We start from the raw sequence: 18149 nt of genomic DNA on the forward strand, positions 1-18149 counted from the left end.
TGGAGGAGAGGTTACGTACAAAGTCAATGGGAAGACGTGAATGACGCAAGTTGAAATATTTGAACTCAAGCAAAAAATTTGATGCAGTGACTTGAAAGCCAATCAGTGTTTACATCCTCTGATGCCCTGACATTGTTAAGGCAGAAATGAGGAACAGATGATTGTAGCTGTCTGTAGATCCTCATTATTTACAGAGAGCAGATGCAAAAGGAGCTTTCTTTGGGAAAAGTAAGACAAATTTAATCAATCAATTTAGAGGTCTTTATTGGTGATTTATACGGTAGAAAGTGCCACTATACTACATTACAATCAGTTCACAGCTGTAATGATGAATAGAAAGCCTGAGTGTTGACTTCTGCAGTGGCGACTGGTCATAGCTGACCCCCACCAACATCAAGAACTGCAAACAAATTATGTAATTATTTAAATATTAAAATATTAAATATTATCCATAATTTACTATCTTCTATGAATATAGCATCTTCCTAAATTGCATATCATTTGTGTGTTGTGATTTTATTTCATGTTCACTGGTCCCTCCCTGCCTTGCTGCTTCAAACTGCATTCTCCCATTATGGTAGCATGAATGTAGGCCTAGCCCCTCTCTCACAATACAATGTACATTGTACGTGGGGAAAATACTAATTCGCATGTTCTAAGTGTTTGTGTGTTGAATGTAGATCCCAAGAATTTGTTGCCCATTGGGGCTGAGAGCCCGGAGCCCCACGACAGTGTCATTTCATATTTTCCACTTGATTGGCTAGTGATGTTGGCCTTGAGCCAGACAGTGTGACAGCTGTCAAACTTTCTGGCTTGGCGCCAACATCAGACTCTGCAAGAAGAGCAAGGAGGAGAGATCGTACTATCATCGCTAGCTAACGTTAACTTGAAAATGAATGAAGTAGATTACATACTCAAGCACAAGTTTGAAAGCCTTAAATTGGATAATAAACTTGAAATAAAATACTTGTTTCCCACAAGCAATGGGGTACTGTGATAACTCAAGCTGCTGGTAAAAATAACCGCAGGTTTAACGTGGAGTGGTTTGCGAAGAAAAAGTGGCTAACGGTTAGCACAAAAAATAAGGCACTCCTCTGTTTTCCTTGTCTGCTATTTGGGGGAGATGGTACTTGGTCGAGGAGAGGTTACACAGATTTAAAACATCTTTCTAAGAGGATCGCAAAACATGAGAGCAGGGCTAGTCATCTGGATGATGCTGTGAAGATGGGCTTACTTGGAAGGGTAAACACTGCTGCCAAAATTAACAGTGCATACAGGCGCTCCATTGAGCAGCATAACAATGAGGTGAAGGAAAACAGGTTTGTGCTCAGTCGGATCATAACATGCATAACAAACTGTGCGGAAAATGTGAAACTGCACTGCGGGGCCACGACGAGTCAGCGGACTCTCTGAATCTTCTGGAATATTCTGATGTATTTTCAAAACTATGTGTGAGGGCGATTTGAGGACATACGCACACAGCCAGGATGGGATAAGGCCACCATAAGTGAGGCACACGGCCTGTCTGTCAGAAGTTTTTTTCATTGCTCATGGCAGAAGTGGATGTTTGATACAACACTCACGCAAAAAAGAAGCATTGATGCAACTGGGATTAGCATTGTGCGTGATACATTCTGCAGATTTTCCTTCTGGATAATCGCTGAAAACTGTAAAAAAAACCTTTGCATTAAAAGTTCATATTCATCCTCCGTTCAACAAAATAGACCCTGAATAAGGACATGATGAGACAGACAGACGGTTTAAAGCTTCTAGAACCAAGTCCACTTCTCTACTCTTCAGTATATCATTGTCCTGGATAACTTTACTGTTCAGTCCAATGGAAACCACTGACTGTCACTGTGACAGAGGAAGGAGCACACATTACTGTCATAGATTATGTCAAAGATGATGTCACGGATGGCCTTACCTGAGCAGGTAAGATTCAGGATGGAGGCAGAGAAAATTGATTCTGCACACTCCCTCAGAGCAGATCCAGAATTAACACAGACAGAGCTGATTCTCCACACAGATCTGCGTGAGGACCCTTCTCTCTCTTCTACAGAAACAGCAGAGCCACAGTCTAACTCTCTGCAGGCAGCAGCTGCTTCCTTTAGGTACCAGGGAGAGCTAGAGCACACTGGTTTCCAATCTCCGTAATGTTTCACCTCCAGTGTTCCTCCACAGCGACTGGCTCCTCCCACCAACCTGACAGAATCTAAACAGAAACCAGAGTCATCAGCAAAATAAGTAATTTTAATCAAGAAAAGATGAAACTGAAACTGCTGATTCTTTATTTGTCTTTTCTTTCTCATTGTACCTGTTGAGATGAGTTCTGTTTTAGCCTGGAGTCCTGAGGATAAATCAGAAGGTAAACATCAGTATAAAGCAGCATGATTGGATCACAGCCGTGGACAGAACAAACTCTCTCCGGTTGTTCTGTGAAGAATCTTCTAGCAGCTCAGAAACACCTCAATGAACTATATTCAATTTACTAAAGATAAGACGAACACATGAATACATAGAACAAAGGTCTGCTGTTTGGGAGGAATTCAAAGAGAACGTATTCTGTATGTATCTTTAATTAAGCATACCTATTATAATATGTGCTAGAGAGGGCTTCTCAAATCCGGACCAAGGTCCACATCTGAACCAAACAAGTCAATCTGGACCCAGCCCATACCTGAGTCATGAATACAACACCTTGTGAAGTGTAACATTTTCTATTTCTAAAAACATTTTCTATTGATCAATAAATTGTCAGTGACATTGAACATACAGCATAGTGTAACGGACCATAGTTAATTGGTGATCGTACAGACCCACTCACGTTTTTACATTTAAAGCTGAGCCAAAAGGGGTCATAGTGTGGTTACACTTCCTGTAGTCTCGCTTTGCCAGACCTTCCTCCACAGCACTGCGGAGGAGGGTCTGGCTTGTCTACACAGCATTCCGGGATGGGGGAAAAACATGCTCTGGTGTATTGGCATTTCTGTTCAAATCCACCTCGATTTCTCAGGAGTCTCAGGAGACAAATTAACTATCAACAAATGTGAAGCCTAAGCAATAGGAAAACAAGTTAGCCAAGCATTGAAAGATTACTACAAACTTAAATGGGGTACGAATAAAATAAAATATCTGAATATCAATCTTAGTAAACTCCTACATGAACTATATGAGATTAACTACTGTGTTTTAGAAAGTAGAATAGACAGGATCTGAACTGATGGAGAAAGCAGATGTAATATTGAACTGGGTAGAAAGTATAAAAATTATATTTCAATTTCTTTTTTTTTTTTATTCTTATTCTTCCAAAATTGCAATTTAATAGATGGAATAAAATGACCTCTAACTTTATTTGGAATAGGAGTTCCACATATGTACAAATTATTATTAGAAAATGTAATTACCATTTATAAGAAAAGCAGCATGGAAAAAACATACAGGACAGAGCCAATGAATCTTAAATACTGCAGCAAACTGGAAACGTATATGCAAAAGCCTTAAAATAAATAGTGAATGTGTATTCCTCAGAGAAATGGTGCATGACCCAGCTTTTATTCCAAACACAACCAATACAATCTTAGATTGCTGGGCTAGTAAAATACTCTCAATTATTCATAAAATACTCAATTACTCAACACTAAATTTATTTGAAATAATAGCCTCCACATATGATTTAGAACAACCACATTTATTTAAGTTTTTACAGGTAAGAAGTTTCCTTATGAAACATCTAGAAGAGCATAAATCAAAAAATGACTTAATACAATACATGTTTAAAAATAGAAGAAAAGTCAGAAAAAGTTTCAAATATCTACATACCATTGCAAAAACTCAATATTGTAGAAAATAATGTAAAAGAGAAATGTGAAACAGAATTAGAAATGATCAAATCAGCAAAACATGGAAAGAGTCACTAACTGGAAACTTTGAGACATCACAATCAAGCTGCATGGGACTAGTTGCTGGAGAAGATGTGGGGAACAAGCAGCTAATTATACACACAAACATATTCTTCACATGTCCAATATAATATATTAATACCCTTTTTGGAAGAGGTCGAGAAAACCCTAACGTATATTTCTGATTTAAAGGACCCCTGAAAATTTAAAATACTTTGGGTATTAATCTACAAGAAAAGCTAAATTCAGTAGACATGCATCTGTTTAACATCCTGCATGTGACTGCCATGAAGCAGGTGAGAAGGACATGGAAACAGCCAAATCCACCTAAATTAAATTCATGCTGTCAACAAAAATTTGACCTTTAAAATCAGAAATCACACACACACGAATAAGATCTACCCTAAAGATACAATCTGTAAAATAAAATATATCAATCTTTCACAAGAATTCCCAATAGCCATTCTCCTACCCTACCCCATACCCAGGGGTATGTTTATGTCCATGTTTTCATCTTCATGAGCTCTGAAATACCTTGTAACTAAGTCTTCATATTTCATTCAAATGGTTAACTTATAAGCAATGAATTACTTATTTATTAATTACTCTCTGCAGCCGTCTCCCCCCACCCCCCCGCTCACCCAGCAGAACAAACTAGAAACGTGTTTAGACCAGACTGTTTCCTGTGACTGCTTCACAATAAAAGCCTCCTGTGTTTGTCCAGTTGAGGATGTTTTAATGTGAAGCAGCAGCAGGAAGTGTTGTGTTAGCGTTAGCATCCAGATATCAATCAGCTGTGATACGGCTGCAGGAGAGAGAACAGGAAACACAGATATCAACCTGATCAACTCCCTCTCAGTAACACTGATCACATGCTGCAGCGTTTCCTGTAAAGCTGTCATGAGGAGGAGTCACCGCAAAACTTTCTGCACAATTTCCCGCTTATCGATAAAAACCACACGGATGATTACTGATTATCAGCAGGGCGACAGAATGTTACTATGCAGAATTTCACACAGACTTAAACACATTTAAAACATAAAAACATAACTCCAAATATTAAATCTCCACCCCGAACAGAAAAACACTCGGCTAAATTCTTCAGATTTTCATTCTGGATCATCTCTGATAACTGTTAAACAATCTGCAGATTCTGTCTGGTTCTGATGATGAGTAAAGTTATAATTTCTGATATGGTATCATTAGTTCAGTGTTTGGTTAAATAATTAGGGTTAAGGTTGGATGTTACAGAAATAACAACGGACTAAAAATAGAATCAGAAACGTGGTTTGATGTGATGAAAATTTGAAGACTAAATCCATTTTCCCTTTTTGTCTTTTCTTTCTCTGTCTCTGTTTTACAGATTGATATGTGAATATGAAATGTTTGAACACTGCAACTGAAACGTTGGTGTGTTATGAAGCCACGAGGCACTTTGTGTGTCTGAGAGGAAATAAAGAATCAATGAATGATAAGAAGAGACGATGTTTAAAGCAGAGTGGTACCTGAGCTCCACAGCAGCAGCAGCAGCAGCAGCAGGTCATCCATTTCCAGGTGGAGGGTCTCTCTGCGTCCGTCTTCCCGTCTGTCTGCTCTCTGCTCTGATCATCACATGTGCTGTCCTCAGGTTGGATCTGCATACAGGAAGAGGCGGAGCTTTACTGGAATACATCTCAAAGTAAAGTTAAAGTTGTAACCATTAGTTTTATAATTATTCATGGGGCAGTCATACTGTTATATTGCTGTATGAAGACTGCTGCTCATATTGTTGTTAGAAGTTTAATGAATATATTATGACAGTTGTTGAGATAATTAGAAAAGGCTGATACAATTTCAATTTTTAAATGAAGTCAGTTACTAAGGGCAATATATAAAGTGCTGTACATGTGTGTTGCTATAGTGGACCTTAAATTATTTTAGTTGATTAATTATTTGTTTGTATTCTTTAACGACTATAATTTGGGAGGATTGTACATTGTTAATAACATATCCTAATTGTACAATCCTCACAAATTATAGTCTTAGTTCACTGAACCAATACATAACTATCTAGTGTTGTAGGCTACTGTACATTCATGTAACAACAGGGAGAGGACACCTCTATGGTTTCTGACCGTATATTTTGCTGGGGGGGAAATAACTGATGAATATACTTTGTTACATTCATGTTTACAGTGTGCATGAAATTTATCACTTAATTATCTTTATAGTTTCTAGATTTTAGAGTCCAATTTCTTCAGTGTCTTTATTTTCTATGTCCATATATACAAGGGGGCAAAGCATATAATATGTAGAGAAGGAAACTCGTCCTCTATAAAAAAAAAAAACACATGAGAAAAAGCGTAGCAGATAATAGCGGACTGACTGAATGATAATCTAAAAGTATACATTTATGAACTACTGCTCTTAACTGAAACCATTCAATGAGTCACTGTCATTTGCAAAAACCAACAGTTGTACACTTTGCATTAAAAGTCAACAGTGGAAGTTAATATGACTTAGGAAATTTATATTTTAGCCCATGAGAGAGAGGGAGAAACAAAGTAAAAGACATATTAACTCATCATATTCTAGCGTTGTAGAAAATTGATCTTCATAGTAAATTTGCTGAGTAACATTATCTTCTGCTTACTTTTAAGGCAAAGAGTACAATGGTTAATTTGTGCAAATGATTAGTGGCCTAATCCTTGATCCCTTGGAATGATTATGACTGGTTCAATTCAGAGCAGTAGTCAGTAAATGTATATTTTTAGGCTACTTACACATTCAGTCGGTCCGCGATCGTCTGTCACGGTTTCTCTCGCTGTTTCATTACAGCGGCCGTGTTTCTTTATTTTACAAATAATGTTTCACGTTATCATACTTCCACAAGAAGCTGCTGCTCACTCTGTGTAAAGTATGAACAACGCGTATATCTCCAATTTAGCATAAGTAAATCTGTTATCGACCTCGCGGTCTGTTAAGGAAAGCCGTGAACGTGCATTTATCAAAATTACTTCAGCCTGGCTCGACCTAGTCGCTCCTCCTCAGCCTGGCTTGGCCTTTGTGAAATGCACCAAGCCAGGCTACACAGATTAGACTAGGTCAAGCCTCGCTTTATCAGTTATCCTGGATTTATATATTCTTCTTTTGTGAAACAGGCCCCAGATTCATCACCCGAGCAGCGTTAAAAGGCAATTGTAGTAGCCCTTTCCGTAGAACATAATTTGCCCAAACTGCCTTTTCAGTAAAAGGGGCAAAATTATGGAACTCTCTGCCAGACCACTTGAAATGTATTCCAACATTAGCCACCTTAAAAAAACAAAAACAAATTGTGGCTAATTCAGGAACATTGCTCTCATATCTAGTTTTTACAATGTTCTCTTTCTGTATACTTTCTTTCCTTTTTCATTTCATTCCATTTCATTTCATCTCTCTCTTATTTTTAATGATGTTAATTTGTATTTGCATTTTTAACCAAAAGCCCTAGCTTCAGCTAAAAACACTATGACACATACATCAGATGACTGTTTAAGCTTATCTGTGTTTTTTGTATCTGTCCCTACCTAAATAAGCTTTAATAAAATTTAAAATATCTTGAGATCTGTTCATCAGAGGGCTAATGCAAAAAACCAGGATAAGGGATTAAGCCAGTTATCCTGGATGAATTTAGTCTTGAATTGGTTGCACAAAAGCACAGGCACCTAAGTTACTTTAGAGATTTATTCTGTACAGCTAGTCTGCTCCTGACCAGGCTAACAGCCAGGATTTATTAATCCTGCTGCCTTTCCTGTTCACTCAGCAGTGGTTTTACCTTATTATTATTAGCCTGCATTAAAATACAACAGGTACATATTGATGTTCAGTAAAGCACTGTTATTATTTAAAGTTGTGACCTTTATTTTTATAATTATCCATGTGGCAGTAATTGTTACTGTTATATTGCTGTATGAAAACTGCTTGTTGTTAGAAGTTTGGTGAATATATTACGGAGATAATTGGAAAAGGCTGATTTAAATAAAGTCAGTAATGAAGGACAATATATAAAGTGCTATACACGTGTTATTGGTTCTAACAATAGCAGACTGGTCAGAGACCAATACACCTTTAATTATTTTAGTATTTTATGTATTTATTTCTTTTAGTATTCTTTAACAAAGGGCCATGTATGTTCCTCTTCCATGTGCACTATATTTGGCATTCTTAGCACACAATGTGTCCCCAGTGAACTGGGACTATAATTGGGGAGGACTGAACAATTATTATAGGTTTTTATAATTGTACAATCCTCCCTTATTATAGTCGTAAGTAAAGTTTTTAAATCTGTGAAAATAGGGAAGGCTGCTGGGCCTGATGGCATTACTACACAAGTCTTAAGGACATGTTATAGCCAACTTGCCTCTGTTTTCACTGACATTTTTAACTTGTCACTCTCTCTTTGTGTGGTTCTGAATTGTTTTAAAAATTAAATCATAATTCCCGTGCCTAAGAAAACAACTGCCACCTGTATGAATGATTTTAGACCTGTAGCATTGACTTCTCTGATTATGAAGTGTTTTGAACAGCTTGTGAAGGCATATATCAACAACAGCATACCTGTCTCCACTGATCCACTACATTTTATTTTTTTTACAATTTGCATACAGATCAAATAGAGCTGTGGCTGATGCTGTATCCTTGGCTTTACATACTGTGTTCCACATCTAGAGGGCAGGGATAAGTATGTCAGGATGCTATTTGTTGATTATAGCAGTGCCTTTAATACTATCAGACATTCTATTTGCAGGTGGATACAGGACTTCCTAACAGGCCGCCCCCAGACAGTTAGAGTTGGCACTACATATTCAGCCTCTATAGTATTAAACACTGGAGCACCTCAAGGCTGCTGTCTCAGTCCTCTATTATATGGTCTGTATACCTATGACTGTATTGCAAAACATCTCACTAACAGTATCACGAAATTTGCAGACGATACTACTGTGATAGGACTCATTGACAGCAATAACGAAACTGCCTACTGGAACGAGGTGAGTAATTTGATCATGTGGTGCCGCAGAAATAATCTGTCCCTCAATGTGGGGGAAACTAAGGAGGTCATCATAGATTTCAGAAGGAACAAACCCACACATACACCTGTCTATATTAAGAACTCTCCAGTTGAAATTGTCAACACCTTTAAGTTCTTAGGCATCCACATCTCAGACTCCCTCTCATGGTCCTTCTATATCAGCTGTGCCATTAAGAAGGCAGATCAGAGGCTTTATTTCATGAGGTGTATCAAGAAATATGGTATGTCCCTTAACATTCTACAGAACTTTTACCGCTGTACAATTGAGAGTATACTGACAGGCAACATTGTAGTGTGGTTTGGCAGGGCTACTTCACATGACCTTAATCTTCTGACAAAGGTGGTCAAAACTGCATCTACAATCATTGGGGTTCCACTTGAACCACTCCAAAACATTTCCTGGAAACACAGCACTAAGACAGCACCAGGTATTATGCAGGATTCTAGTCATCCTGCACACACTCTCTTCTCCCACCTTCCATCAGGGAGACATTTGCAGAGCATCGAAACGCGCATATCACATTTTAGGGATAGTTTTTACCCCCATGTAATAAGGCTACTGAATGATAGTACAACAGGAAGGAGGGCTGTGGTCTGAACTTAGTCACTATGTCTACTGTGCTTGGATATTCTAGATGTTTTTAAATGCTATTTATGTTATTTATAATTGTTACTTATTGACTGGTCCTGAGAGAGTGCCAAGGCACATTGTATTTCATTGCTGTGGTACTCTGTACCATTATGCATGTGACAATAAACTTGAACTGAACTGAACTCAAGTGAACTGTTACAGTCATGTTTACAGTGTGCATTATATTTATCACTTAATTATCACTTAAACCTTTGCTTCCTGCTTCTTACAGTGCAGACGCTTTGCTGCTTGCTCCTGCCTCTGCTTGCATATTTCTGCTCATAATCCTACTTTTCCTCTGAGAGAAACTATGAGCAGCGGCTCTTGGATACTTATAAATCACTGGACTATACATTTTTTGTAGATATAGTAGGCTATTGCCATATTTCAACATTTTTCTGTGTGAGCGTGGCCTACCAATAGCTCAAGCCTGTCCTAAAGTGATTGTAGCTAAAGCTAATTAGCAGCAAGATGCCTCCCTTCTCCATGGAGGACTACTACAAACTCCTTCAGAAGATTGTTATTCTGGAAACCAAAATTCAACGGTTAGAAGTAAACCTGGAAGTGAACGGATCATGTGGAAATGACACCACTTTACCATTGACCCAAAACAATGGACAGAAGCATGCCAACACACGGCTAACTAGCACCAGCAAGACTACAGACAAACAGGAGGGCTGTGGAATAGGTAATAAGTCAACAAGTGGTAGTCCTCCCTGGAACTCTTTTGGTGCAAAGCCTAAGAGTAAATCCTTTTCCTGGGAAGGACGACTAACGGGCAGGGCACAGCGCCCTGAGATTTGTGATATGAACGGCTGGCCTGCATTACCATCCAGGCAGAGCGCCTCTTCCACCCCTGTACTCAGTAGGACACAGCCGTGGACAGCTGCAAAAGGGAGAATTAGCAACAAAATGCCTCCCCAACAACTGAGTGTGCAACTGGATAACAGATTTGCTCCTCTGCTGCAGGACCCTGGACATGACCTGGATTGCGTCTCATCGTCACACAGCAGGGTAAGGACTGAGAGCAATTCAAAAAGTAAAAAGCTACATGGAAAGCTAACGACTGGGTCTCAAACTCTGATTGTGGGTGACTCTGCTGTAAAAGACATAAAAAGCAGTAAAAACACCAAAATTCTCTGTTTTCCCAAAGACATGGTGTCTGACTTAGCCCAAAGAATCCCGGATATCATGGCAGCACACCCAACTGTGAAGAACATTATACTGCATATAGGGTCACATGATGTTGTAAAGCAACAGTCTGAAGTGCTGAATCGTGACTTTATGAATCTGCTGAACACAGTCAGCTCCCTAAACGCGAAGGTGTTTATCAGTGGCCCTATACCACCAGTCAGAATAGGAGCTGAGAGATTCAGCAGACTGTTGGCACTGAACAAATGGCTTTCAACTGCATGTACCGTCCACTCTCTGCGGTTCATTGACAATTTTAACATTTTCTGGGACCGCAGACATCTTTTTAAAGCAGATGGACTTTTCCTTAACAAGCCAGGAGTAAAGCTGTTCACCTCTAGCCTACTTTACTTTCTGCACCACACATCTGCTCCCTCAGCCAAGGACACAGGACAAGATAAATCAACACAAACAAAACAAGAGGAAGACACAACAAAGTGCGGCAGTGATCCACCACAGCCCCCACCTGAGCAAAGATTTGACCATGGAGGACAACAGAGCGGAGACGAGAAATCTCAACCCCCCTTTTCACCCGTCCAACACTCCTCAAACCCCCTTACCAACACTGACGCCTTTGAGGATCCATCGCTCTCCCCATTCACCCTTTCCCCTGTTTCCCCCTGCCACATGTTGGGGTTCACTGACCGGATGGAGCAGCTGGTAGATGCTGGAACCAAGTTTGCCCCACTACATTCTCCCATCACTCGCCCCCAGCAACCACTGAAAGTAAAACGCCAGGCCCCTCTGCCCCCTCCAGGACGGCAGATAACTCCTTCTCCCCAGACTGATAAGTATGCTTGTGTACAGAATGAAACAAGCTTTAACTGATATGTGCTGGGTCCAAGCTGCATGCCTAGTGGCACTCATGACTCTTTCCAGGACAAGCCTGGGCCCTGTGTATTAAATTCTTCGTCAATCTATGTTGTGATAGGTAATAGAAAAAGAATGGTGAATCCGCTAAGTAAGAAAAAGAAGCACTTAACTGCCAACTTAGCAAATTTAGCATTCATTCCTCGTCAGCCACAGCCGGTCCCAAAAAACGAGACAGATAATTATTTTAACACACTAACATTAGCCTTACTAAATGTCAGGTCTTTGGCGGGTTAATCATTTTTAATCAATGATTTTATTATTAAACACAATCTTAATTTTATGTTTTTAACTGAAACCTGGTTAGACCATAATAACAGTGATGCTGTTCTCATTGAGTCAGCTCCCCCTAACTTCAATTTTATGAGTGAGAATAGAGCGAATAAGAAAGGAGGTGGAGTCGCTATTTTGTTTAACGACTCGTTCCAATGTACTCAAATAGCTTATGGAAACTTTGCTTCTTTTGAATATGTGGCTCTTCAGTTAAGGTCCCCCTCTCGACCTATATTTCTAATTATCTACAGGCCACCTAAATACTGTGCATCCTTCTTTGACGACTTTAGTGGACTGCTGTCTTTAATCTGTATTAACTTTGACTGTGTAGTTATTGCTGGTGATTTCAACATTCATGTTGACAACCCCCAGGATAGAGGGACCAAAGAACTGTGTTGTATTTTTGAGAACTATGGACTGACTCAGCATGTGACGGAGCCCACACACAACAAGGGGCACACTCTGGACTTGATTATCTCGAAGGGTTTGAACATTTCCAAGGTTGTGGTGACTGATGCTGCTCTCTCTGATCATTCCTGTGTTTTCTTTAATGGCACTATCTCTGTGCAAAAAAGTGTCCAAACAAAGTTAATAAGAAAACGGTATATCACTGACAACACCAGTGAAACATCCATTCAGCTTTTCTCGTCCACACCCACCCTCTCAGGGGTCTCAGTCACTGAGCTTGTAGACAATTTCAATTGTAAAATTACAAATGTTATTGATGCCATTGCTCCCATTAAGGTAAAAACTGTCTCTGATAAGAAAAGATCTCCATGGAGAAATGCCATACTGGTAAGAACAGAAAAAAGAGAGTGTCGAAAAGCAGAACGCAGGTGGCGAAAAACTAATCTCCAGGTCCACTACAACACCTATAAAGAGAGACTTCGCACTTATAATTTGGAACTGAGGAATGCAAGGCGGTCCTTCTTCTCGGACATTATTGCCAAAAACAATAATAATTCACGTGCTTTGTTTGCTACTGTTGATAGGTTAACAAACCCTCCAGTACCAGGAGCATCTGAACTTTTATCCACGAAGGCCTGTAATGATTTTGCCACCTTCTTCAATGACAAAATTCAGAAAATTAGACAAACAGTCAGTGCTTCCATATCGAGTACAGGGTATGTGTTGTCACACTGTCCAGGCAAAACAGATTCCAATATGACCCAATTTCATATGATTAACCGTAAAAACCTGGAGGACATTATACAACATCTGAAAACCTCCTCCTGCTGACTTGACATTCTACCAACGGGCCTTTTCAAAAATGTTGCAAATTGTTTGGCTCCAGATCTTCTACAGATTGTAAACATGTCTCTTCTCTCAGGTATCTTCACACAGGCCCTGAAAACTGCAGTCATTAAGCCACTCTTAAAAAAGAACAATCTAGACACGTCACGAATGAGCAACTATAGGCCGATATCAAACCTTCCATTTTTAAGTAAAATCATTGAAAAAATGGTTTCTCAACAACTGAACCTTTTCTGGTCACTAAACAACAGTTTTGATGCCTTCCAGTCGGGTTTTCGACCACACCACAGCACTGAGACAGCTCTTGTTAAAGTCTTTAATGACATCCACTTAAACACAGATAGTGGCAAAACTTCAGTCTTAGTATTACTTGATCTCAGTGCTGCATTTGATACGGCGACCACGACATATTACTAGACCGATTGGAAAACTGGGTTGGCATTTCTGGATCAGTACTAAAGTGGTTTGAGTCTTATTTAAAGAATAGGGACTACTTTGTGTCTATATGGAATTATACATCTGAGCATACAAATATGACGTGCGGAGTTCCCCAAGGCTCAGTTCTGGGGCCTCTCCTGTTTAACATCTACATGCTTCCACTGGCTCAAATTATGGAAAACAATAAAATAAGTTACCATAGTTATGCGGATGACACACAAATTTATATAACCTTATCGCCAGGGGACTATAGTCCAATACAACAACTGACTAAGTGCATTGAACAAATTAACGACTGGATGTGCCAGAACTTTCTTAAATTAAATGAAGAAAAAACTGAGATGGTTATTTTTGGAGCAAAAGAGGAACGATTGAAAGTCAGCACTCAGCTTCAAACGATAATGTTAACAACAACAGACAAAGCCAGAAATCTTGGTGTAGTCATGGACTCAGACCTGAATTTTAACAGCCACATTAAGACAATTACAAAGTCAGCCTATTACCACCTTAAAAATATATCAAGGGTTAAAGGACTTATGTCTCAGCAGGACTTGGAAAAACTTGTCCATGCTTTTATCTTCAGTAGACTAGACTACTGTAACGGAGTCTTTACAGGTCTCCCTAAAAAATCAATCAGACAGCTGCAGCTGATTCAGAACGCTGCTGCTCCAGTCTTCACTAAGACCAAGAAAGTGGATCACATCACTCCAGTACTGAAGTCTCTACACTGGCTTCCAGTGCATCAAAGAATTGATTTCAAAATACTTTTGCTGGTTTATAAATCACTAAACGGTTTAGGGCCAAAATACATTTCTGATCTGCTACTACAGTATGAACCACCCAGACCTCTCAGGTCGTCTGGGACAGGTCTGCTTGTTGTCCCCAGAGTCAGAACTAAACAGGGGGAAGCAGCGTTCAGTTTTTATGCTCCACATATCTGGAACAAACTCCCAGAAAACTGCAGGTCTGCTGCAACTCTCAGTTCTTTTAAATCAAGGCTGAAGAGCTATGTTTTTGATGTTGCCTTTCTTTAAATAACTGTTCATTTCTTATACTGAAGTTGCATTGTTGACACTGTATGACAATCTATATAAGCATAAAAAGAGAAATTCCTATTTTATCTGCTTCTATATATTTAACTGTTTTAACTGCTCTTCAATGTTTAATTTCTTATACTGCACTGTAACTTTTATTCTCGTATTTTATCTGTTTTAAATTTTTTAATCTGTTTTCATGTAAAGCTCTTTGAATTGCCCTGTTGCTGAAATGTGCTCTACAAATAAAGCTGCCTTGCCTTGCCTTGCCTTGCCTTTATAGTTTCTAGATTTCAGAGTCCAATTTCTTCAGTGTCGTTCTTTTCTATGTCCATTAATAGGCCTTCAAAGCAAAGGAAGCAAAGCATATAATATGTAAAGAAGGAAACTGCCTCTGTAAAAAAAAAACAGTGAGAGAAAGCGTGGCAGAAGCGGACTGACTGAATGATATATCTAAAAATATACATTTACGAACTACTGCTCTTAAATGAAACCATTCAAGGAGTTAGACTAATTATTTCCACAAACGAACTGTTGTACACTATTCCTGAAAAGTGAGCAGTGGAAGTAAATATGTTACTTAGGTAATTTATATTTTGGCCCATGAGAGAGAAAGGGAGAGACAGAGTGAGAGAGAGAGTGAGAGAGAGACAGAGTGAGAGAGAGTGAGAGTGAGACAAAGTGAGACAGAGAGACAGAGGAGAGTGAGAGAGTGAGACAGAGTGAGAGAGAGAAACAGAGAGAGAGTGAGAGAGTGAGACAGAGTGAGAGAGAGACAGAGTGAGAGAGAGAGAGAGACAGAGAGACAGAGTGAGGGAGAGACAGAGTGAGAGAGAGAGGGATATGTAGGCTATGCATCATAATCTAGCATTGTAGATTAGTGGTTGTAATTCATCTTCATGGCAAATTCCCTGCGTAACATTAGGCTGTCTTCTACTCACTTTTAAGGCAAAGAGTACAATGTGCAAATAATTAGCCTAAGTCCTCGAATGGTATGATTATGACGGTTTCAGTTCAGAGCAGTGGTCAGTAAATGTATATGTATATATTTTTAGGCTGCTTATACATTCAGTCGGTCCGCAATCTTCTGCCTTGCTTTCTCTCACTGTTTCATTACAGCAGCAGTGTTTCTTTTTTACTAATAATGTGTTTCACGTTGTCATAATTCCATATGAAGCTAATGCTCACTCTGTGTAAAGAATACACAATGCATATTCTCCATTTTAGCATCAGTAAATCTGTGATTGACCTTGCGGTCTATTAAAGAAAGCCGTGAACGCGCATCTATCCAAATTATTTCAGCCTGACTCGACCTAGTCTCTCCTCCTCAGCCTGACTCGACCTAGTCGCTCCTCCTCAGCCTGACTCGACCTAGTCTCTCCTCCTCAGCCTGACTCGACCTAGTCGCTCCTCCTCAGCCTGACCTAGTCTCTCCTCCTCAGCCTGACTCGACCTAGTCTCTCCTCCTCAGCCTGACTCGACCTAGTCGCTCCTCCTCAGCCTGACTCGACCTAGTCTCTCCTCCTCAGCCTGACTCCACCTAGTCGCTCCTCCTCAGCCTGACTCCACCTAGTCGCTCCTCCTGAGGGCCAGTTCACATTGTACGCGGCATGCGCTGCGCTCGCCGCTAGGTTGTCCTATTCCCAACTATATTTGTTGTGCTTGCCGCCGGGCTCAGCGCAAATTTATTTGAATATTTGAATGCACGTCACGTCTGCGTCCGGTGTTTACATCAGACGTGCAGTACATGCGACATTGTGTAGGATACACAGTAGTGATTTGGTGGAGACGATGTTTCTGTCTTTGAACCAAAAGAAAGCCTTGGCATTTGCCGTGGTTGTGAGGAGAAGACGGGGGGAGGCACCCGCAGCAGCAGGAAGAAGGGTGTGGGTGCATGAGACCCTCAGGTCTAGAGAGCAGTTGGGGGAATTCCAGCTGGTCACTTTGACCGTTTCCAGAGGTACTTTCGGCTCAACAGGGAGCAATTTGACAGTCTGCTGACAAGAGTCGGGCCTACGATTCCCCGGATGCAACAACATTCCGAAAGCCCATTTCTACAACGGAGCGTCTGACTATTTGTCTCTCCCTGACGTGTGGCTCCAGACAAGACAGTATGGAAAATTACTTCCAAGTCTGCCCCTTCCAAGTCTGACGTGTGGATTATTTTCATTTCTAAATAAAATGTTGCATTTCAACACTATGTGTCATTGCATGTTTATATACTTAAGTAAGAGGTCTGAAGTCATTGCAGTTGGGTATAATAAAGCTAAGATATGAGCCTACAGAGATAATAAAATGTGTAATAACAACATAGAGTGTAAATTGTAATTTCCCCATTGGGGATCAATAAAGAGTATACATTATTAAATTCTTTTATAAAAAATACAAATATATCCTACAAATACCTGTATGGAGCTGTATAATCAACTTGGTATTTGGTTTTGGCAGCTCACAGCAATAGGCTACAGTTCTTCTCAGTTGCTTTGGCGCATTTCTCAGATCAGAGATGACAATAATGTGTAACTTTGTCACATAGGGAATAGTGGTCCCTTTCATGTGCATTGTTCATTAGACTATACTTCCAGAATGAACTGTTAAATATGGACAACAACACAAAGCAGTTTCACTATCTTGGTATAAACAATGGCGTAAGGACTTGTCAGTGTGATTCATTGGTATAAATACTTGCTTTGGACACAAACAAAAGATTTCCAGCAAGATACACGATTTTTCAGGTCAGTCACTGCGGTGCAGTTTACACCAATTGTTTTAAGAAATGCACTGTTGTGCAAATGCAAATTATGATTTGACAAATGCACCAAAGTAACTGAGAAAAAAAATGTAACATAGGATTGTATTTCAGTGGAGACATATGTTGATTTCACATAGCTAAAACAAACCTAAATGATTTAAATTAAGAGGCTACAATAATCTACACAGCTGGCATGCCTATTATGGTAAAATATGCTTCCACAGCATAGTTTTGCATCCAAGGTCTCTGTACGACCTCAAACTTGTGTCGTAGCCTATACAGCTTTGGGAAATCGCTGACGGCCAAAATCAACCTCTCGTCCATGTTGTTGGGCAGCCGCAACATGCCGCTTGTGCTGCGCTTTGCTCAGCGCAGCGGCAGACCAGTTCTTACGCACGCAAGCTATTGACAATAATGGGTTTCATAGCGCAACGCTGCTGTTTGCGCGTACAATGTAAATGGACCTTCAGCCTAGCTTGGCCTTTGTGAAATGCACCAAGCCAGGCTGCACAGATTAGACTAGGTCAAGCCTCGCTTTATCAGTTATCCTGGATTTAGAAATTCTCCTTTTATGCAATATCATCCCTGATCTACTTCACACTTGGCGGTTTATTGCTGGGTACCCAATGACGCTGTATCCCAGTTTCAGTGCAATTTTGAAACGTTCATTAACATTTATTTTTTTAAACAAACTGTGAAACTGACCCGCATGCACATAAAACATCTCACGCAGCATGGTGCTGTACAAGCTCATACT

The 18149-nt window shown here is 39.9% G+C and overlaps 1 protein-coding gene across 7 annotated transcripts in view; it reads right to left on the reverse strand.

Moving 5' to 3' along the window:
* Nucleotides 1–18149, reverse strand: part of LOC116056993 (scavenger receptor cysteine-rich type 1 protein M160-like) — a 1012348-nt gene that overhangs the window by 14771 nt on the left and 979428 nt on the right. The gene's annotated exons all lie outside the window — the stretch shown is intronic.

This window comes from Sander lucioperca, chromosome 2 (assembly GCF_008315115.2).
Source record: "Sander lucioperca isolate FBNREF2018 chromosome 2, SLUC_FBN_1.2, whole genome shotgun sequence".
Lineage (NCBI taxonomy): Eukaryota > Metazoa > Chordata > Actinopteri > Perciformes > Percidae > Sander > Sander lucioperca.